The 24803-nt window shown below is 36.0% G+C and overlaps 1 protein-coding gene across 4 annotated transcripts in view; it reads left to right on the top strand.

The window, feature by feature from the left end:
- Positions 1-24803, top strand: part of LOC109417878 (protein dead ringer-like) — a 462566-nt gene that overhangs the window by 299315 nt on the left and 138448 nt on the right. The window lies entirely within an intron of this gene.

Below are 24803 nucleotides of genomic sequence, written 5' to 3'. Positions count from 1 at the left end.
AATGTTTTTTTTTGAGTCAAACCAATTTTTGGGTATTTTTATACGTGGATTTTCACATTGATATTGAACATAGCTTTACATGTTTCAATTATAAATCTATCCAATACAAAGAATATAATTTAGGATTCTCTTTTGAACCAGAACACCAGATTTGTTACACAGAAATTCAGAACATCAACCAGAAGTCGAATTTCAACTTAAAAGTTTTCTTATTCATAAGAGAATAAAATAAATACTTTGCATTAGATAGACTTGTGATTTAAACATATGGAGCTATGTTTAATTTAATATCTGTAAAAAACGCCCTGGATAAAATCTTTTGTTTTCTACCGAAGAGAAACACGCAAAATGATGACATGAAGTATTTGTTGTTAGGAACCGTCCATTAAAGACGTAGCATTTTAGAGGAAGTTTATGATATTGCTAGGAGCCTTCTATTAGGTATAGGAGAATATACTTTAAGAGGGGAGGAGCTGTCAAAAATGTTCTACTAATGCTACCGTGATTTCGAATGCAGCGATATGGTCAAACTCAAACATTACAGAATCCTTGAAAAAGGTCCAATAAGGACCGAAACGTCGGGTTAAGAAAACATATAGTTCTTTTTGATTGACCAAATTAGACTGAATTGCCAATTAAAGATATCATCCAACGTACAGTCGATCACCCAAAGAAAGTCAAACTCAAAGCAATGAACAAGTACGACCACGATTCTCATCAGTCAACGAGATTGAAACTTTTACTACAAATCATTTTATTGCAATAGGTAAATATCATTTAAAATAAAAAATCAATAATTTTGCTTTCGGGATGAAATTGATCAGTAAATGAAATACCTTTGCATGTGCCAAAAATATGTTTTCCACCTGAATTAACAACCCCAGAATGCGAAATGCTGCGCAAAAGTTTAACGAGTTTTCTCATTTTTTAATTATTCAAGTTTTAAATTTAATAAATTTCATGAAAACGCCTTAAAGTATGCACTTTTCATACTGAAAAAGTGATTACTTCCGAAAAGTGCAATTTTATGTATAAATTTGAATATTTATAAAATTTTTGATTATGAAATCGTGTTTAGCAAATACTTGGCAGCTAAAAGCATCCATTCGAATATTCATTACATGTGCGATACAGCCACGGTAACAAAAGTTTGAAAGGGTATTTGAGGTTCGCGAAATACGCAATTACGGAAAATATTGAATTTAATACAGAAATATGTGACTAATTGACTGTAAAACATGTAACTCATCATTCAATAATCCTTTAGCCGGATGATGGTAATTTTCTACAAATTGTTTTAAGTTTAAAGCAATATTTTTAACAAATGAACATGACCCTCACGTCGATCAATTTCACCCCACTGATCAGTTTCACCCGAAATCACGGTACCTCAGAAATGCTTTTCTTCAAAAGTGCGCATCTTGCGATATATGGCAAAATTTTCAATAATTACAAAAATGTCATGTTTTGCAAATTGAAATAATTTTTCTTATTTGCATTTTTTTACTTTTAAAGCGACATTTTTCAATGTTATGAAAGTTCACATGATTATCTAAAAGTCACCCATACATAACTTTTTTGTAGGTAATGTCATTTTTAAGTTATATTGAGTAAAAAACGATCAAATACTTTAGACCTTTTCAAATATTAGTCTAGGTAAATAAAAAAAAACAACGTATGCAATCTTGCTTTAAAATACATAGTCTTCAAAGCTAAGAAATTCCATCGGATTCTGAGACAGTTTTGCCAAACCCCTACGGCGAGTTTGCGTGAATTCGTCATACACTCTAAAAAACTCACAACCGAAAATGTTCAAAGTGCCATAACTTTTTTGTACATTTTTTTACCATTATGAAATTTCTGCAGATGGTAGCTAACAGAATGAACTTTATTCTCACAAAATATCACGAAGGTAAAAAAATAACTTTTTGAGATATTTAATTTTTAGTAACAAAATTCAGTTTTTCTAGAAGAAAAACTAAATAAATTTTTCAATGTGTATTTTTCTGAGAGCCATCATTTATTAATCTACAACTTTGCGGAAGACAGTTTTCCGATCAAACAAGCAGTTTCAGAGATATGATTTTTCATTTGCATGTGTTCCATTTTTTCAAAGGCCCTATTTGAAAGTTAGTCGAGACTCAATAAAAAGTTTTAATATGAAAAAATAGTTCCTCTCCTCTTCTCTGCGTAACGTCCTCACTGGGACAAAGCCTGCTTCTCAGCTTAGTGTTCTATGAGCACTTCCACAGTTATTAACTGAGAGCTTCCTCTGCCAATGACCATTTTGCATGCGTATATCGTGTGGCAGGCACGAAGATACTCTATGCCCAAGGAAGTCAAGGAAATTTCCTTTACGAAAAGATCTTGGACCGACCGGGAATCGAACCCGTCACCCTCAGCATGGTCATGCTGAATACCCGTGCGTTTACCGCCTCGGCTATAGGGGCCAGTTATTATTTATATTTAGTAGTTATTTATATTGATTAGAACAGCTGTGCAAAATTTTATGCAAATCAAAAATGCAAAATTTAAAAAAATGGATTTTTTCGTGCAGCTTCGTGGAAAGCCTCTCGTGAACAATCTGACCGTTGCTAAGGAATTTCTTTAGAAATATTTCTACTGAGATTGTGTCAATAAATTAAAAAAGGATATCTTTAAAACAAATACATGAAAATCTCTAATATCAACACTCAAGGCGAAACTGGAAGCATTTTCTCATATTTTGGTTTTTGTTTTTTATTCAATAACGGAGCAATATTTCAAAACCGGTTTACGTACATGCTGAAGGTAGAGCAAGGTATCTTCTGATTTTTTTGTCTTGAAAAATATTTTCCAGTTTTGCAAAAAAAAAATAAATAAAAGATAATTTCAAGAAATATGGTTTCTGAAAAAATATCATTTTTTTAAGGAAACAAAATCAGGAGACACCTTGATCTATCCTCTAGATGTGTACAAAAACCGATTTGGAAAATATTGCCTCGTTATTGAATAAAAAATAAAAAAAAACAATCGAAAAATGAGGAAATGCTAAAACAGTATAGATTTTGATTTTTTTAACTTTTTGGTTTTTCAATTTATATAAAATAACAAAGTATTTTTTTTTTTGAAATCAGTTTCCATACACAATAAGAGAAAGAATCAGTTTTACAGAACCCACTTTTCTTAGAAAATATCTTTGAAAATGTTTTTTTTTGTGAAACTGATGAACATTTTTCACCAGGAAAAACTCAGAAGAACCTTGCACTGTGTATGGAAATTGAATCGATTTTGAAGGTATTACTCCGTTATTTTATACAAAAAAATCTTAGAAAATCAGGAAACGCATCCTGTGTAATGGAGCAATATTTTCATGATCAAGGCAGATGTTTTTCAGTTTTACAGAAATCATTTTTATACAAAATTATAGATTAAACGGTTTCCACTAAGAAAAAATCGAAATTAAGAGATGGACCAGACATCACTCATAGATTCTGATTTCCTTGTCCATAAGTAACCCAAGTAACATTTTTAGTTTTCTCACAGCCTACAAGCTGTTGTTACAATCAAACCATTAAAACTTGTTTTAAAGCAAAATGATCCTTACAGCTCTAATAAACCCGTGATAAAACCCTATTAAACCTAAAAGGGCCCACCCTACAGGAGGTTGTTAAAACCATTCCTTAAAACTTTATATAGGCCAGTTGGTTTTGTGACATATTCTTGTAGTATACTATACAGCATAGATAAGATTTGTTTTATAGCACGCAATAAGATCAATAAGCCGTATTGAAGTTCTAAGAACACCTTAAATGAACAATTAAATCCAATGACTTGAAATTAATCTGAAACTAAAATGAAACAAAAACATGGCAGTACATTGCAAATTATTAATAATGCAAGAACGAAAATTATATCGGTCATCCATGTTAATAATATTTATATGTCAATTCCCACGAAGGAAAACTCTGTTGCTATGACGAAAAAGTTCATGCCAAACAAGTTTGCCGGTATAATGCAATACTTTGTCTCTAAATAAGACGAAGCGCCACTTCACTTTGAGGTTTTTGTCATAAAGAAAATAACAATTTCAATCCCCCTTGCAACACCATGAATTTAAATCACAATCCAATTATCAACATGGCGCACCTACTTTGCAAGCAGGAGTTGATTATCGTGATGGAAAATATGGATGCCGTCAAGTTAAATCCTCCTGGTTTTGTTTTAGATTCTTTAAGATCGTTTAGTGTAAAAGCAACATGTTTTAGAATTGCTGCTCTTTATGAATACGTTGCAAAAACATGCATACACTTATTTGTTCCTAACGCATAAGTCTATGCGCTTCTTAAACACTGTTAGGTTTTAAGGAAATGCGGTATCAGACAGAATGCTCTTAAGAACTCTTCGCTTCGCCGATAGCGGTAAAAAACGTAAACAAATGAAAACCTTTTATATTTTTGTAAGATTTTTAATGGTGTTTTGTGTTTTTGAGGCTGTTTGAGTGTTCGGTAAGTAATATAGTAGTAAACAATCAGGATCTTATTACTCCGGCTGCGACTGTGAGTAAAAGTAAGCCATTATTCGAGCACAGCTGTGATGCCGGGCTTATAACAAACGATGGAATCCCCATCCATCAGGTGCTTTGAAAACCCCAATCACAATCGGACTCTAGAGAAAGAAGCTTAATGTGGAGATGGGAAATTAAACCCACCCGAGGTTTTTCCATTGACGTTTGCTTCAATTAGAATGAAGAATAATTATACCTGGTGAATTATCCTTTCGTTTATGTAGCTCATTGAATCTATTCATCAAAAGAAGATCGTATTTCAGTATCATTCTTAAGCTTGCTTTAATACTTCCACTGTTAACCCTAATAACGTTTAAGATTGCTTTATTACGAATTTAGGTAGTTTATCTGGTTTTAAAAGCGATATGATATAACATGCATGCGGCTATGAAATAAGTTTTAGGTTCAAGTTTTAATACTTATTTAACAGTTCGTTTACAACACTTTTTTTGCTTGGCAAAAAGACAAACAGATAAGTTTTATTCGATGGACTTCTAGGTATCTACACACTGTTTTAGAGTTGCTTTTGTTGTTAATGCTGCTTTGCAACATAAACATCTTCAGTAAACCTGAAAGGGCTTTAAAAATCCATGACAAAACCTTAATAAATAATATCTAAGAGCAGAAGGCATAGAAATTGTTACTTGGGAAGTAAAAGAAGGGACTGTTAAATACAGTATCTTTAAATTCTACTAACTGACAGATACACTCCCGATCAAAAGTTTGGGGTCATCCCCTCAAAAACATGTCATTTTTTTAGGCCCATATCTTCGCCAATTTGCGTCCGATTTCAAAACCCTAGGTCTCAATCAAAGGATAATAAGTTAAAGAAACTTTGAACATGATTGAAAAGAAACTTTTTCAAAAAATTATGTACGTAAACTTAACCCAAAGTTGCCAAATTTTCTACAAAATGAATAGGGGGATTCACTTAACAGCGTAAAATTATTAAACTGATTAAACGTCGCGATTACCAAGGCAATCTTTGATTATTTCATTCGCAAAATCATGAAACATTTCAAATAAGCCGAAAATCATGGCTTACGCAGCAATTTAATCTGTTTAGTGAGTACCCCTAATATAAACTTACGACAGTGTCGCTGGAAATTGGGTCAACCAAATTTTAAGATGAGAGCGGTAATATAACCCATTTTCTATTAGTTTTCAACTGCTTTTTACAGAACTTAGCAAAAAAAATCTAGAAAAAAAGTTATTAAGTAAATCAATCCTTGATGTCATCGACCAAAAGTTTGGGGTCACCCCTCAATAAGATGTGTCGGCCAAAAGTTTGGGGTCACTATCGTAAAACATGGAAAAGTGATTTGTTGATATCTTTGTCATCTTTCATTCAATTTTAATTCTTTTTGGCTTATTTGAAGCACAATGAATAATACTTACTGCATAGACATTGAACCACACATATTTGTTGAAATTTACATACTAAAACTTAACGTAAAGTTGCCTCATTTTTTAAGCGTGGTAAAATGTGTTAACTTTACATAACATTTTTATATACAAAAATCGTTAAATACGTTCAGTTAAAGACATCAAACGTAAATTTAGTTAATTATCTTTAAAATGAGCCAAAAAGAATTAAAATTGAACTATAGATGACGAAGATATCACCAAGTCACTTTTCCACGTTTTACGAAAGTGACCCCAAACTTTTGGCCGACACATCTTATTGAGGGGTGACCCCAAACTTTTGGTCGATGACACGAAGAGTTAATTTACTTAATAACTTTTTTTCTAGATTTTTTTTAGCTAAGTTCTGTAAAAAGCAGTTGAAAGATAATAGAAAATGGGTTATATTACCGCTCTCATCTTAAAATTTGGTCGACCCAATTTCCAGCGATACTGTCGTAAGTTTATATTCATTTTTTTAGAAAATTTGGCAACTTTGGGTTAAGTTTACATACAAAATTTTTTGAAAAAGTTTCTTTTAAATCATGTTCAAAGTTCCTTTGACTTATTATCTTTTGAATGAAGCCTAGGGTTTTGAAATCGGACGCAAATTGGCGGAGATATGGGCCTAAAAAAATGACATGTTTTTGAGAGGGTGACCCCAAACTTTTGATCGGGAGTGTATGTATTTCGACCTCAACTGTTAGGTCGTCTTCAGAGTCTCGTACTTGACTCGACTATGTGACAATGAAGACGACCTTACAGTTGAGGTCGAAATACGTATCTGTCAAATTTCTTAGTGGAATTTAAAGGAACAGAACTTAACCCGATTTTCTTTTACTTACTGGTATTCCATTAACACGCCCAGGTTCATCATAATTGTCCATTTATTAGTGTTATATATACTCCACGAGTATTAATTGTTCAAAGAAGTAATATACTCGAAAAATTCATGTAATCCGATCTAAACCGAGCAATCAACCGAATTGGATGCGGTACTTTCGGTCTCAACTTTGAGCGCAACACGGGACCACCTAACAATAACTGCGCTGCAAGACCCTTCCGATGCACACCGATGCCTACATCCCGCCCACCAGATTCGAGCCATTTTCTTGCGGAGGAATAAATCCTTCCCTTTATGATATGGCCGCACATTCGTTCCCTTAAATTTAATATAATTTATTCACATTGGAGCAGTTATTACACTCCAGTGTTTCGTTTCATACTCCTGTGCGGGGTTAAGAGTCTACTTTATGCACACGTTCGATAGACTGGTTCAAAATTGGACAATTTTCAGAAGTGGATTTCGAAATTTAATCATGCGGTTGTCGAACGCAAATATCGGTCTCAACATGAGTGGACATCGGAAGAAATCTAGCACCTTACGTCTGGCATCTACGCACCAACGTGAACCCTCTGCCAAGCAGCCACTCTCAGACATTCCAATGAACTTGTGCTGACCCAGATAACATAACGGTCTGCTGTGAACAAGCAATTTCATCACCAGTTCCTTCGTCTTCGTCATATTGACATGCAATCTGACGCAGCAGGCGCCATTTTTGCCTGAAAATAGAAAATTGGCAACACTGACACACTAAAGATGCCAGTTAGTCCCAAGTACCTATCTCATTGGAACTTGCATGAGTATAGCAGATCTAGTGATGCTGCAGTATCAACTACGGTTGCTTCGCCAAACATTCTTCCCAAGTAACACGCTTACCACAAAAGAGTCACGGCTGGGCAGGTTTTTGTTGCGCAGAAATCATCATGACCTGATTCTAACAAATAAATACTTACTTGCTAGAAGTAAGTCACAGTGATTACTGCGCAACAGAAACCTGCTCTAACGTGACTCTTCTGTGGCAAGTGTGTTACTTGGGTAGTTGTTTTTTTATTGACTCTGAACTTTTTGAACCAGCCTAGTTTGAGGCAAATCGCATCGTCCAAATCCTCGCCGATTCGGATGAACGTTGAACCGCCGCATGCTCTTGGAAAGTGCTAAAACATGATGCATGAGCGAGTTGAAGCGAGTGAGTACCTACATACATTTACTAAAGTTACACAGAGGTCCCTAAAAACTCATCAAATATTCGAGCGACGCGACGCGGTAAGCACATGGTGATGCGGCGATGCATCCTCTTCTTGCACGTTTCTTGCGAAATTTGCGGAATACTCTCGTGACCATCGTCGTCGTTTCCATCACTCGCGCGCAATATTTTTCGTATAAATTTAATAATTTTATGGATTTGCAACTTGGCCCTTTGGCTTTACGCCTGCGTTTACGGCACTTGGCGGGCGGAGGCGACGGCACTTTGATGAATGAACTTTTCTCTCTCTGGTTGGTGGTAAAATCGAGTGATGCACACACATATGCGTTAACCTTAAATCAGTGATATTTGTATGTGGAGTTTAAACCTTGTAGAAACAGTGCGCGAGGTATTCCGCGAAATAACATTTGCGGGAGCCGAGTAGGGAGACTTACCACGATCGGAACAATTTTATCCGTACATGTGTCGTTCTTGTGAGAATCCTCTGAGGATTCTGATGAGAATTATATTAGGATTCTAAAAGAAATCCTCTCACGGTTCTGGTGAGAATCCGCTCTGAACTCGTTCGAGAGCCCTCTCAGAATTCTGGCTAGAATCCTCTCAAAATTATGGTAAAAATCCTCTCAGGGTTCTTGTGAGAATCCTTTTGGTTCTGATCAGTATATTCTTCGATTTCTGGTGAGATTTCTCTCAAGATTTTGGAGAGAATCCTCTCAGGACTCGTTCGAGAACCCTCTCAGAATTCTGGCAAGAATCCTCTCAATATTATGTTGAAAATCCTCTCAGGATATTCTAGTTGAAATCCTTTCAGGATTATGGCGAGAATCCTCTCAGGATTCTGGTGAGAATCCTCTCAGGATTTTGGTGAGAATCCTTTCAGGATTCTGGTGAGAATCCTCTCAGGATTCTGGTGAGAATCCTCTCAGGATTCTGGTAGGAATCCTCTCAGGATTCTGGTGAGAATCATCGCAGGATTCTGGTGAGAATCCTCTCAGGATTCTGATGAGAATCCTCTCAGGATTCTGATGAGAATCCTCTCAGGATTCTGATGAGAATCCTCTCAGGATTCTGATGAGAATCCTCTCAGGATTCTGATGAGAATCCTCTCAGGATTCTGATGAGAATCCTCTCAGGATTCTGATGAGAATCCTCTCAGGATTCTGATAAGAATCCTCTCAGGATTCTGGTGAGAATCCTCTCAGGATTCTGGTGAGAATCCTCTCAGGATTCTGGTGAGAATCCTCTCAGGATTCTGGTGAGAATCCTCTCAGGAGTCTGGTGAGAATCCTCTCAGGATTCTGGCGAGAATCCTCTCAGGATTCTGGTGAGAATCCTCTCAGGATTCTAGTGAGAATCCTCTCAGGATTCAGATAGGCATTCGCTCAATATTCTGATGAGAATCCTCTCAGGTATCTGATGAGAATTATCTCAGGATTCCGGTGAGAATCCTCTCAGGATTCCGGTGAGAATCCTCTCAGGATTCTGGTGACAATCCTCTTAGGATTCTGGTGAGATTTCTCTCAGGGTTCTGATGAGAATCCATTAAGCATTCTGATGAGAATGCTCAAGATTCTGGTGAGAACCCTATCAGGATTCTGGTGAGAATCTTCTCAGGATTCTGATGAGAATCCTCTCAGGATTCTGATGAGAATTCTCTCAGGATTCTGATGAGAATCCTCTCAGGATTCTGATGGGAATCCTCTCAGGATTCTGATGAGAATCCTCTCAGGATTCTGATGAGAATCCTCTCAGGATTCTGATGAGAATCCTCTCAGGATTCTGATGAGAATCCTCTCAGGATTCTGATGAGAATCCTCTCAGGATTCTGATGAGAATCCTCTCAGGATTCTGATGAGAATCCTCTCAGGATTCTGATGAGAATCCTCTCAGGATTCTGATGAGAATCCTCTCAGGATTCTGATGAGAATCCTCTCAGGATTCTGATAAGAATCCTCTCAGGATTCTGGTGAGGATCCTCTCAGGATTCTGGTGAGAATCCTCAGGATTCTGGTGAGAATCCTCTCAGGAGTCTGGTAAGAATCCTCTCAGGATTCTGGCGAGAATCCTCTCAGGATTCTGGTGAGAATCCTCTCAGGATTCTGGTGAGAATCCTCTCAGGATTCTAGTGAGAATCCTCTCAGGATTCAGATAGGCATTCGCTCAATATTCTGATGAGAATCCTCTCAGGTATCTGATGAGAATTATCTCAGGATTCCGGTGAGAATCCTCTCAGGATTCCGGTGAGAATCCTCTCAGGATTCTGGTGAGAATCCTCTCAGGATTTTGGTGAGAATCCTTTCAGGATTCTGGTGAGAATCCTCTCAGGATTCTGGTGAGAATCCTCTCAGGATTCTGGTAGGAATCCTCTCAGGATTCTGGTGAGAATCATCGCAGGATTCTGGTGAGAATCCTCTCAGGATTCTGATGAGAATCCTCTCAGGATTCTGATGAGAATCCTCTCAGGATTCTGATGAGAATCCTCTCAGGATTCTGATGAGAATCCTCTCAGGATTCTGATGAGAATCCTCTCAGGATTCTGATGAGAATCCTCTCAGGATTCTGATGAGAATCCTCTCAGGATTCTGATAAGAATCCTCTCAGGATTCTGGTGAGAATCCTCTCAGGATTCTGGTGAGAATCCTCTCAGGATTCTGGTGAGAATCCTCTCAGGATTCTGGTGAGAATCCTCTCAGGAGTCTGGTGAGAATCCTCTCAGGATTCTGGCGAGAATCCTCTCAGGATTCTGGTGAGAATCCTCTCAGGATTCTGGTGAGAATCCTCTCAGGATTCTGGTGAGAATCCTCTCAGGATTCTGGTGAGAATCCTCTCAGGCTTCTGGTGAGAATCCTCTCAGAATTCCGGTGAGAATTCTCTCAGGATTCCGGCGGGAATCCTCTCAGGATTCTGGAGAGAATCCTCTCAAGATTCTAATGAGAATCCTCTCAGGATTCTGGTGAGAATCCTCTCAGGATTCTGGTGAGAATACTCTCAGGATGCTGGTGAGAATCCTCTCAGGATTCCGGTGAGTATCCTCTTAGAGTTCTGGTGAGAATCCTCTCCGGATAATGGTGAGAATTTTCTCAGGTTTTCAGTGAGAATCCTCTCAGCATTCTGGTGAAATTCTTCTCAGCATTCTGGAGAGAATCCTCTAAGGATTCTGGAGAGAATCCTCTCAGGATTCTGGTGGAAATTATCTTCAGATTCTGGTGAGAAACCTTTAAGGATGCTGGTGAGAATCCTCTCAGGATTCTGTCGAGAATCCTCTCAGGATTCTGTCGAGAATCTTCTCAGGGTTCTGTCGAGAATTCTCTCAGGATCCTGACGAGAACACTTTCAGGATTCTGGTGAGAATTCTCTCAGCAATCTGGTGAAAATCTTCTCAAGATTCTAATGAGAATCTTCTCAAGATTCTAATGATAATCCTCTCAGGATTCTGGTGAAAATACTCTCAGGATTCTGGTGAGAATCCTCTCAGGATTCTGGGGGAATCTTCTAGGGATTCTGATGAGAATCCTCTCAGGATTCTGATGAAAATCCTCTCAGGATTCTGATAAGAATTCTATCAGAATCCTGGTGAAAATCTTCTCAGGGTTCTGATGAGAATCCTCTCAAGATTTTGGTGAGAATCCTCTCAGGATTCTGGCGAGAATCCTCTCAGGATTCTGGCGAGAATCCTTTCAGGATTCTGGCGAGAATCCTCTCAGGATTCTGGCGAGAATCCTCCCAGGATTCTGATGAGAATCCTCTCAGGATTCTGGTGAGAATCCTCTCAGGATTCTGGTGAGAGTCCTCTCAGGATTCTGGTGAGAATCCTCTCAGGATTCCGGTGAGAATAATCTCCAGTTACTGGTGAGAGTCCTCTCAGGATTCTGGTGAGAATCCACTCAGAATTCTGGAGAGAATCCTCTCAGGATTCTGGTGAGAATCCTCTCAGGATTTCGGTGAGAATGCTTTCAGGATTTAGGTGAGAAACCTCTAAAAATTCATGTGAGAAACCCCTCAGGATTCTGGTGAGAATCCTCTCAGAATGTTGGTGATAATCCTCTCAGGATTCTGGTGAGAATCTTCTCATGATTTTGGTGAGAATCCTCTCATGATGCCAGTGAGAATCCTCACAAGATTCTGGTTACAATAAACTTTTAGTAATTGGAAGCTGATGATTTGGTTCTCCCCCTAATCGGGAACAGAGTGAGAAGGGACAGATAAATAGAACGAGATCGACTTTGTACGCCACACGCGGTTTCAGCTCTGGCTTCTCAGTTCCGTAAGTCGAGGGCGGTGCAGAAATTCTTCAAAGGTTACGAGCTGCACACATAATGGTTTTATGCTGTTTTGTCGGTCTCCGAGACTTGCCGTCGTCGTAGTGTTGTTGCGAACGAGATGGAAAGTCCCAGGAAGTCGATTTTCGCCCCTTCTCCCGGAAAGTTTTTTTTTACGATGATGGTTGCCCCTTCTTTTATGAATTATCTTCATAAATTTAATTATACGTTTTATCAAAACAATGTTGTAAAAGAATGTGTGTGTAAATCTTGTGCGCTGCGCACCGGTGTTGGCCGATGGCAGTCTTCTTGGAATTTGGAAAATTACTACCCTTTGAGGGGTTTTTATTGGTTCTGCATAAAGAAGGATTGGCAATGGTTTTCGAGGGAAGCGGAGCAGCAGAATAAAGGAACATCGTTTTAAATGTGGAAAATTATTGGGTCGGTTGTATGCAAAATGGAGAATGAGGAGACCCCGAGGCACAGATGCATAATCGCAATTCATGAAGCTTCATACACATAAACATGTTAAATGGTTATGTGAACAATGGCGTAAAAGCATTTAGATTGCTCTTCATAGATTTTTCCGTATTCATATTTAAGAATATCTGAGATACGATTTATTTATAGTAATTTTGTCGACACCTTTTTATGTGCTGTTTTTATTAATCTGCTGTTTTTTCTCAAAACTTTGATTAATGCAATGTAACAATAAGTTTAAAAAAAAAATGTTCATGATTTGCAATGGGCGAGCGAATGTATCATCAAATCCTTCGGCTTCCCTTATTGGCCTACATTATTTCTTAGTTGCTTTTTGATACCTAAAGTACTCAGTCGTAAGCGATAGTCTTCGAAAAAACCTCTTAGAAATCAGGAAGATTCCACAAGTGGCAGGAAACAGTTGAAAAGTCTTCGCAACAAGTGCACTGTGGAGCACAATCTGAAAACCTCTGTAGAAGAAATACAACATGTAACAATAGTTTTGCTGTTTTTGCTGCAGTCAAGATGTTCTATAAGAATGTCGAAACCTATAGTCCCTGACTCACTTCTAGTCGAACTCTATCAGAGTCCATGCTTGTACCAAGAAGATCAAAGGAAATTCTCGCATGATGGAATCTAGTCCATCAGAGCTATTGACGAAGAGATGGCGGTGGTATGAGGCAAAACAACAACGACAAGCAGATTATGTTCCAGCAATTTTCCCGCTAACATGTCACTGTACTTGTCGATCGCTCAATTGCGGCTATTGCTTCCATACCGACCAGATGTTGCGTAGTCCATCACAGGAGAAGGGGAAGGACACTCGAGTTGAGGTATAAGAAAAAGCGAATAAATACCACTCATAATCGCTTCAATTTATTTAGGCTTTTATCCCTCTGTCATCGTCGTCGTCGTCGTCGTCGTCGTCGGTTCAGAAAGACTCATCATCTTCGCCGTGTCGATGAAGATGACCACCGCACCGCACCGGGTGAAGAGATATAACCTGTTCTCGGATGATGGGAAAACAACAACGACAACGACAACAACCACATCCAACAGAATGTATAGCAGAAGGATTCCCTGAAGCGTCGCGGAGCCGGATAATTTCTTTTCTCACTTTCCTTGTCCAGGCGGTGGAATCCCGACGGTCGGTGGTGTCGAAGGCAACCGTTGCACAGTGGGAATAAGCTGGAATAATAGTTGGAGAAAATCAAGACGTTAGGCGTATTTCTGGTGTTTGTTGGCGTCATGTCGAAAATTTTAAAATATTCTCAAAATAAAACTCTTTCTTTTTCTTTTTTTTGACAATTTTTTTTTTTTTTACATGACTTCGATTCAAATTAATGCAATTTTAGTTTATTTTATTGTAATTTATTTGTTTAATTTGATTTTTTTTATTTTTGTTATTTTTTTATTGTATTTTATTTCACTTTACTTTGTTTGATGAAATCTTGGATTATCGACTCCTTAGCAAAGGATACAAACAAAGAACGAACTATGTAAGTTATTGTTAGCTTACGTAACATTAAAAAAAAAATAAAATTTTATGATGAAATATCCCTCTTCCCCCTGAAGATGATAACAAACGTTGCCGAAACGTAGGGACGGATTAAAACCGTTGTCGTTACTAGAAGTTTTTAGACTGCGCAGCCAAAAATTCAAAATGTAATGCATATCACAATTCTGACAGTTGAATCTTCAAATTTTTATTTTATTTTATTTGATTTTCCTTCTTGACGTAACGCCTCAACCGGGTCAAGACCTACTCTTCAACTTAGTTATTAATTGAGAGCTTTCTCTGCCAGTGACCTGTACATAAATTCAGATGCCTCTTATGCCCAAGTTAATCAAGCAAGCGCGTTCACTGATTCACCTCTTTGTTTTTTTTTCTGTGTTATTTTATTTTGTCTTTAAAAATATTTTTTATTGTGGAGCGAACTTGGTATGATGATTAGAACACTTGACTATCATGCCGAGGACCTGGGATCGAATCCCACTCCCGACAAACTCGCAAAATGTGAGTTCTTCCTTCGGAAGGGAAGTAAAGCGTGGGTCCCGAGATGAACTAGCCTAGGGCTGAAAATCTCGTTGATACAGATAAAAAAAATATATTTTTTTTTATTTGTTTAATCTAATTTAAAACCTTTCATTTTACTGTTTTTTTTATTATGTTTCATTGTTTTATAATGTTTTTTTTTTATTATTTTACTGACTTTCAATTTCGACTAAATAGAAAATTAAGTTTTCATCTGTTTAGTTTAAAACAAGAGACATATATAGTTGAATTTAGAGAAAAAAACATCATATCAAGCAATTTTTCGAAGACTTGTCATGAAATAGTAAAAACTCACAAAGTTAATTCATCCCACTGTGCATTGTTAGGTGTTCGAGCTATCTTCTGAACCTGAGGAAAACGAAGAAGGACACTCTCCTGAGGTGGGGTGTTTGCACAGCATGCATGCGGTGTCTGATGCTGCGGACGAACCTTTCTCAAAAGACCGCTCTCCTCCTCGGTCCAGTCAGAGCAGTGTGCACGGTGGACACGGCTCAACTCGATGATGTTTATTCAATTAAGACCCTCGCCGTCGCCTTCGTCGTCCCTACGCTGACTGTTTCCTATGCTTCCCGGTCTCGGTCTCGGTCTCGCCTGGTTTCTAAGCTCTGCGCGCTGGACGACCTGTTCGCTAGTTTCGTTCGCTTAATTTATAGGATTCTCACAGACCACCGTAATTAATGTGTATCTCGGTGAGCAAATTGTTGTGATTATTAAGTCCTATTATGGTTATTATACGGGAGTTGGACTCGGGAGCGATTTGGTTCCTTTTTTCGCCTTCTGGGCTTCCTCGGATCTTGGCTCTGCGTCTGCACTGATGACGATTGCGTGCGACTGGTTTGGCTTTTTGAGATTTTGACCTGGTTGGCACAATAACGGTGGAGCAGACTGCGGTTCGGACAGAAGAGATACGTTTGACTGGTCACGCAACGTGTGAGGACCATTTTACTGGAGGAATATAGTGGCGAGCGATGGTTTCTGCAGATGATTTGATGAGTGTGTGAGCAGACATGAATGGAGAGAGGTTGTTTTTTGCACTGTCGTTCGGTAATTTGAATACAATTATCTAAACGGTATCGGCTGTCTATGAATGAAAAAGTTCCAAGAATAGTAATGTACACTAGGCCGAAATGGGTTTCATTTTTTTTGGAACATTTTGATTTTCAAAAAAAACATTTCATAGGTTCCTCCGAGGCAATTTTTGTAAAATTGTCATTTTTTATAAAAATTCCAAAAAATCGTTTCATTTTTTTTATTTGTGTGTTTTTTACAATTTTTTAAAAAAAATTTCTTTGGATTTCTAGACTTTGCCACAATGTTCCAAATCCACAGTTTGGCAGTACAAAACAGCCTATCACTGTTATCGTTAGTTTAATCACTCAAAGTCTCCAGGGAAGTTGTTTACAATTGTTTGTAGCATATTTCTCTGATTTTTTTTACAAGGGTGCTCCGCGTCTTAACTCAAATCTGAAATATAACTTTTCAATCCGATACCATTTGCGAACCAGTTCTCCAGTAAAGTTGTAGGCAATGTTATTTCGAACAACTTTGTCGACAACGTTTATAATCTACCTCTTAATTCGAACGTAGTAGGTAAATTTTAGGTTTTGTTTTTTAATTTTTTTTTTTGAAAATATGACTTTTTTCGGAACATTTGAAGAGCATGAAATAACGCATATCTGATCCACCATAAAGTATGTAAGGCACACACCAAAAAGTCTAAGATAATATTCAGGATGTTTCCTAGAAATTTCCTCATATATTTCCAAAACAAAAATCTAAAATACCAAGTTCCTTTTGACATTTGTATTTTTTTTTGTTTTTTTTTAGAATATCCTGATTTCTTTTTGTTTCAGGAATCCACGTAGAATCTCGTTGACTGAAACAAAAAAAAAATACGTCTGAAATTAATACTGTTGTAATATTTTAACAGGGGTGACTATTACTTGGAAAAAGAAACTTTCAAACCGGGAATCCTCAGGGAATTTTATTCAGCAGGAAGATCCCTGAAATACTCAAGGAATATCTTGTATTCTCAGCAAACAGACTGGATAATTTCTTATTTTTTACTGGCTCTCGCAGTTTAGAGGACCAAAACGAACTGATTTGTTCTGGCCGACGTTTCGGCACTTTGTATTTGGCCTTCTTCAAGGGATGAAATGTTGTCTACCGTTCTTCGTTTTTATCTCTATCTTTTTCACAAAATGGCGAGAGTTGAAAACGAAAAACCGTAGAAGTTGCACCTTTGAGAACGGCTAAATTCACAGTACCGAAACGAAAAAAAATATAAAAAACGAAACATTGCGTCGTAAGAATAGAAAGTAGCGAACTTTACTACTTGAAGGTATTCTTAGAAGTAAGAAGAACAGAGTTTACTACATTCATTGTCAGTATGATTAAAAACATTCCAAATATGCAGTGTTTTCTTCTCTCCAACATGAGCCTCTACTACATGTTTGTTGTCAGAACTGTCAAAACAAATGTTTTCCGCTCAATGTTGAAGGTTCTTAGCTTGAGGTTCTTCGAAAAGTAAGTTAAATCAAGATGGAATTAGGATAATTATGTGTGGATAGTGGAACAAGACGAGGGCTCCTAGATCTAGCAGATATTTCCGGCAAGCCGACGATTTAGACAAGATGCTGCAAATTTCAATCCATCTAGAAATTATGCTACAAGGACATTTTTTTCCCAAAATTTCATCAGAAATTTCCTCCCAGAATTTCTTTAAGATTCCTACCAACTGTGATTAGATGTTATATTGGTTCGACTGTGATTGGAGATCAAAGATTCCTATCAGCAATTTTCCATTCTTCGAACAAATGCTTCCGGGATTCTGCCTTGAGAACTTCCAAAATTCCTGAGTTCCAATCGATTTCTCCTGGGATTTCTCATAGAGATCCTACAATTTCTTTTCTGAATTTGTTTCCAGAGGTTTTCCTGATATTGCCTCCAGAATCCCCCATTGTTTTGCAGCTGGGTATTTTTTTTATTACCGTTCGGGTTTGGGCCGTAGGGTCTTAGATTTTCATGAAACTTTTTCCACAGGCAGGGCTCGTGGATATACATATGAACAAAAAAATGAGAAAAATACAGGGTCGCCCATTTTCCCGGAAAACTCAGGTGGGAAATTTTTGTTCTCTCCTGACACACTCTCTCTCTCTCTCTTCTTGGCGTAACGTCCTCATTGGGACAAGCCTGCTTCTCAGCTTAGTGTTCTATGAGCACTTCCACAGTTATTAACTGAGAGCTTCCTCTGCCAATGACCATTTTGCATGCGTATATCGTGTGGCAGGCACGAAGATACTTCTATGTCCAAGGAAGTCAAGGAAATTTCCTTTACGAAAAGATCCTGGACCGACCGGGAATCGAACCCGTCACCCTCAGCATGGTCATGCTGAATACCCGTGCGTTTACCGCCTCGGCTATATGGGCCCTTGCTTTCATTTCCATTAAAAAACTTTGTTTCTACGATGCTTCGTTCTTGAGTTATGATTTTTCAAAGAAAAGGTTTATATGGCACATTTGGACGTTTTTCAACAAATTTGGCCATAACCCAAAAACGAAAAAAAGTGTTTTCCAAAAATTTCAGAAATTAAAGCTTATAAAATAACCATCCCAAATTTTTTTTTAAATTTTTCACGAGTTCGAGCATATCTTTTTCGGCTTTCGTTACGAATTTTCTCAACTGTGGAAAATTATGTGGAAAACTTTTTCTATTTCATATTTTTTGGACTTCTGAGAAAATTTGCTTTCATTTCATAAAAAAAACTTTGTTCCTACGATACTTCGTTCTTAAGTTATGATTTTTCAAGTAAGTAGTGACTATGGTTCAACTGCCAAGAAAAATTTTCAGAAATCCTGAAAAACATCGATGATTCTTGGAAGGAACTATTTATTAAAAAAAACTCTGGATAGAAAACTGAGAAAGCTAGTTGGAGCTAGAAGAAAAAACGATGGCGAAGCTCTAGGAAAACAAAAACCCTTAGATATATTCAAGGATTAAATAGCGGGAAGAATTTTGTATGAAACTAAAGAAGAATTTTAAGAAAGAATTAAGTAGGAAAACCATGGAGGAGTCCCGGAAGGAATAAAAGGATAATAGGAAAATCCGAAAGAAATTCTCTGAAATTTCAACACCAGAACAGAGAACAGACATCCAAGTTCAGTTCAAAACTGCATAAACAATTTGGAGGTCATATCGTTTGTGGGGTTACTTAATGAACTCTTGAATGTTTTTCTCTTGGTGTCGGAGGTATCGGAGAAAATACCAAAAAACAATTTAAAAAGAATCAGGGAAAAAAACTTGAAATTACCCTTTATTGTTTTTTGTTTTGTTTTCGAATGAGTTTTAAAAAATTTAGGAAATTTTGATTCTTGGAACATTTTAGTGATTTGGTGGATATAAATAAATAATAAATCTTGAGTATGTTGCTTTATTTTTTTTTTAATTTTTAGAGAATATTTCAGTATAGTTTTTGTAAAGTACAAATAAAAATTTTATAAAAATTTTGACAATTTTTGAATTATGAACTTTTGAAATTCATCTCTGAAAAGCAAACATGGAAAACTCAAGGAATCTGATTTTGTTTTATTAGTAGATACCTTTTTTAAGAAATTCCAGCATTTCAGGATTACAGTTAGAAATTTCTTCCAAATTTTAACCACCAGATGCTCGAAAGAGAAATGAGAAAACATAGTTTTTCAATGTGTTTCTGGATTCTGTGGAATATGTCTTAAAAATGTCCTGGCAGGAATTTCTCGATAATGTTACTTTTTGGAATATCTCCCATCACAAACAAGAGTTGTTATGCGAGAGTTTACCTTCTCGTGAAAAAAAAAATAAAAGGAGTATTTGGTAAATGCCTAATGTCTATAGAAATTAATAAAAAAAACAGATTATGGCAATCGCTTTTTTGTTTTAACGCCAAATTTAACAAATGTTCATTCAAGTTTAACTTCATGAAATGAAAAAAACCCTTAAGAAATAAATGAATTCTCACAAAAAAAGATAAACATTACAAAACATCGAACAATTTTGGAAAAAAATCCTAAGATAATTATCAGAAGTATTTTTCAGAATGGTGTCAGAAGCCTTCTTTGAAAATTTTCAAGCACTCTCTAAAAAAAAACTCTTGTGCAGCTAATTTCTTTGGTAATTTTGTAAGATCATATTCCAGAATTTCGTCTTAAAACAACAGTCATTTCATTCTTATGATGATGATGATGATTTTTTTAGTATGCAAATTGTCAGCCCAAGGCAGCTTCATGCCCAGAATTTAAAAAAAAACTCATGGCAGGGTTTCAGCAAAACAAAAACAACGTTCACTATTTTTGTTTCACCAATAAAACTGGTTGTCATGAAATTATACTTTCGTGTCTTCCATGTCCCTACCGGATTGATTGCGTTGTGTCAAGTGTCTTAGTTAAAATGTATTTATTTTATATCTAATTTTCGTTTTCGTGCTTGAGGTAAAACAAGATGCATTTCTGCATTTTTTTGGTTGTTGTTTTTTTTTTTAATAATAGTGCAATATTTCCAAAATTGGTTTGGAAGAAGGATCAAGGTATTTCCTGATTTTTTCCTCATGGAAAATATTATCAGTTTAACAAAACCAATTTTTCAAAATTTTGTTTAAATATAATAAAAAAAACTTTTACTAGAAACAAAAAAAAAAGTTGGACAAAATGCGAACTTATCTGGTAAAGTGTCTTTAATAAAATATAATAATTATAACTAGAAAAAAATCAGAAGATTTCTTGATTCTTACTTAAAATGTGTAAAAATACCAATTTTGAAAATATTGCTCCATTATTTAATAAAAATTAAAAAAAGAAGCATTAAATGAGGAAATGCATTAAGATTCGCCTCAAAATCGATTTTCGAGCCCATTCCGGTATTCTTGAGCTCAACAATTGGTCACTGTTTTCATTTTAGTCCCTACTGTAAATAACTATTGCAGGCATCACTACCTGCTCTGTGACTCTGATTTAGTTAAAAAAAAAGTTTAAATTATTCACAAATTCCCTTCAATTCCTCTAATTCTGAAAATGAACATCTTGAACGAGAACAAATAATTGACAATTCCCTAGGGGGCCGTTCATAAACCACGTAGACTTTTTGGGGGGAGGGGGGTCTGGCCAAAGTCTACGCTCCACACAAATTTCAAAATTTTTGTATGGACAAAAGTACGAGGGGGAGGGGGGGTCTGAAATGGCCAAATTTTGGTCTACGTAGTTTATGAACAGTCCCTAGATGTATCGCGAGGGAAGTCTCTTAGCAATAGTTTGAATCCACGATCTGGAATAATTTAAGCAACTGGAGAACTTTTCAAATAAATTATAAAAAGATATTGAACAAGATAGATCTTTCGTAAGAATTTTTTACGTGAAATTTCGGATTATTAAAACTAATTTTAAAATAAATACACTGGCTTTTGGATTATCTAATGGTCTAATCTGACGACACTTAGATAGTGATTTTTACGGAATGGAGAAGCTAATTTTATGGAAAATTTATAGAAGAAATAAATGAAAAGAAATCAAGTGAACACTTGTAAATGCGTCCCTGTGATAGAAAAAAAATCTTGCACCATTTTTAGAGTATTTTCTGGTAAATCATCAGAAAGATGTTCATGAGAAAACCCACTCCACAAGTTATATTTTGAGTGAGTTTTCCTTTGCTGTAGCTTTCTTGACAGAGTTTCTGTCAGTGTTTTAAAGAGATTTATTAGAATTTTCAAAAAAGCTTTTTGCGATATTTGGGAAAGATTAAATAACTTAAATTTAGATTTGTTTTATTAAATTCCTGTGACACTTTGCTGAATTTTCTGTTTTTTTTTTACACCTGATGAAGTTTGAGAAAATTTAGAAAAATAGCAGAAATCAAGAAAGTTCCATCATCATCATTTAGTAGGTACCATTTTATAAATGAATGGCTTCACAGCTATAGGTAGATTCATAGCTGTTCCAGTGTGCTATACCAGAAACCAAAATAACCAAAATTTATCATGTTTAAAAAAAACATCAATATTATTATAATTTACACAAACAAATAATTTAATTTGTGTTTTGGAGTTCTGTGACTAGTCTAGAAAAAACGTTTTTGGTAATCCAACCTTACCGAGAGCTTCCGGTGAGTGTGCTAAGGTTTAGTGGTCCAGTTGTACGAAATGTTCTCTAAAAACTGATGGATTTGATAACAATAAGTGTGATTGAATCTTTATTGTTTTAGCTCTGTGTAGATAGCATGAATAAATAATACCTCAAATGATGAATAAGTATATCAACAAACAACCTTTGCGTGCATCCGGTGCAAAAAAAATAAATAAATAAATGAAAAAAAAAATGTATCGTATTCGAGCAACGCATATTTATATCAGGTTGAATACCTGACATCAAGGAAACGTTCGTCCGTTTGATCCCGGAGGCAATAAAGAGCCAGTGTTCCGTGATCGATACCACCAGGCAGGCTTGTCCACACTGAGCGCATGAAAATTCTGCTCTTTGGATTTACACCATCAAGCACATCGTAAATTAGAAATCTTTTCATCTTATCAGATAGAAGGTTGTTGAAATATTGTAAATGTCATTTCGAACTGTCAAAAAACCGCACCGCAGCGCCGCACGGGCCGTTCAAAGTGAAATTCACTAGAGTGTTTTCACCCGGGTGAAAATCTCTTTGAGCGCTCCGTGTTGCTCTGCGGTGCGGTTTTTTGACAGTTCGGAATGACATTTACAATATTTCAACATTCTTCTATCTGATAAGATGAAAAGATTTATAATTTATGATGTGCTTGATGGTGTAAATCCAAAGAGCAGAATTTTTATGCGCTCAGTGCGGACAAGCCTGCCACCAGGAGCCACTTACACGAAGCGAGTCTTATGCTAAGTACTTCCGTCACCAACAATTACGGTTGGTAACCCCGGAGCGTCGGAGCTGTTTGATCGATAATTGTTGAAATATTTAATTTGAATTGATGTTTGCAATGCGCTGTCATAAGAATACGATACGATTGGATGGGAAAATGGAAGATCGAAGTTGTTCGCGTAATAATATAAATAATTGTAAAAAAATAAAAATAAATAAAAAGAATAATAAAAACGGTAAAAACAAAACTAAATGTTAATAAAATAAAAACATGTAGAAGAGTAACAATTTTCGCTTGGAGTTGAATTTTTATTGCATTCAAAATGTAAAAATCGATAAAAATTTAAAAAAAATGTACAAAAAAATATTTAAAAAATTTAATTTTTTTGAATTTTTTCTTCAAGTTGTTGAAATATTTAATTTGAATTGATGTTTGCAATGTGCTGTCATAAACATACGATACGATTGGATGGGAAGTTGGATGATCGAACTTGATCGCGTAATAGTATAAATAATTGTAAAAATGTAAAAATTTAAAAATTTTAAAAAATTGTAAAAAATATAAAAAATAATAAAACGGTAAAAAACTAAACTTAATGTTACTAAAATAAAAACTTGTGGAAGAGTGTCAATTTTCGCTTGGAGTTGAATTTTTATTGCATTCAAAATGTAAAAAAGGATAAAAATTTGAAAAAAGGTACAGAAAAAAAAAAAAAAAATGCAAATTTTTAGAGTTTTTTCTACAAGTTGTCCTGGTTTGATAATTGTAGGTGGAACATTATATCTCTGTTTAGGAGATGAGATCGAACCCCTTTTCTGATATCCTTAAAAAAATGTGATATTCTTACGCAACGAAAGTAGAGTAGTAGTGATAAAAGCTTTAGTTATAAGAGAAAAACCATCGATGTGAATAAAATGAGAATCCCAGAATATTGTACTAATGAATGTTTCAATAAAAAGTAAAATACCGAGTGAAATAAAAAATGTTCCATGGAGGTTATGATGCAAAATCAAGAGTTGCTCATACAACATGCATCAATTTTACAACTTTATATAACTTAAGACTATGGCTTATATTTGAAAAAAAAAATATAACTAAAGATTACATCATTCCATCAATCAGAACTGTCCATGATTGATGTAACCATCAATGTAATCTTTGTCAACTCCCAGACACCGGAGCATCTTTTTTGGGATGAAACGGTCTCGAATTTCAGCCGACCGCGGTGACATATCGACAAATGAAAGATTGACTATCGTCATCGTCGTCAGCGTATCTCCCGGCGGTCCCGACGATCTTCGTCGTCGTCGGTTGTAGGTAATGAGTGAGTGATGATGAGCCACCGCCATCTCAAATCTCAAATGAGCAGGACGCGGGACCGGAGGTCACCCGCGTGGTCGCGTAATGTTCAAACGAAACCCAACAAAAAAATCCCGATGAACCGTAACAAACAAACTGAAATAGACTGCAGAGAAAAAAAAACAAAAAAAAACGAGACATTGTCGCATGGATTGATCGCCGGATTACGCGGCGATTGCACAATGGTTGAATAGAGAAAGTTTGGTCAAAACTTATGTCATCGGTTGATTCGAAGGATTACTTGAACTGGGTATACGATTTGGTTTTCAATCAAATCATAAACTTTTTTCATTTGGGCATTTTTGTATGAAAATTGTTTGAAAAAACACTTAATGTTGGTTCAAATAGTTTCACCAAACGCATGATCAAGCTTTTTTGAAATATGTAGAAAAACTGATGAAAAAAACAAATCAATCAAATATAATCAAACAATTTTATAATTTTTTTAATAATTTTTAGAAAAAATTGCAAGTTTTAGAATTTGGTGGAATAATTTTAATTTATTTTTTATTTTCAAATTTGAGTATTTAATAGTTTTACAAGATAAGAATGATTATTTTGGTATGCTATTCAAAACTGCGATAAAGCGTGACGATTCGAATCAGTTTTCTACTTGAAAACAATTAACATTTTTGAAAAATATTAAATAAAAAGTACCTATGGATGCTTTATTGTATGGGGTAGAGCTCAGTTTTTATGTGCTACATAACTGACCTTCCTCATCAAGTGTATACTTTTATCATTCGAAAATAGTTTCAAACCTACTTACTTCTTAGGTAAATTTGT

This window comes from Aedes albopictus, chromosome 2 (assembly GCF_035046485.1).
Source record: "Aedes albopictus strain Foshan chromosome 2, AalbF5, whole genome shotgun sequence".
Classification (NCBI taxonomy): Eukaryota; Metazoa; Arthropoda; class Insecta; order Diptera; family Culicidae; genus Aedes; species Aedes albopictus.
The sequence above is the reverse complement of the archived record's forward strand: the minus strand, read 5'-3'. Positions and strand labels throughout refer to the sequence as shown.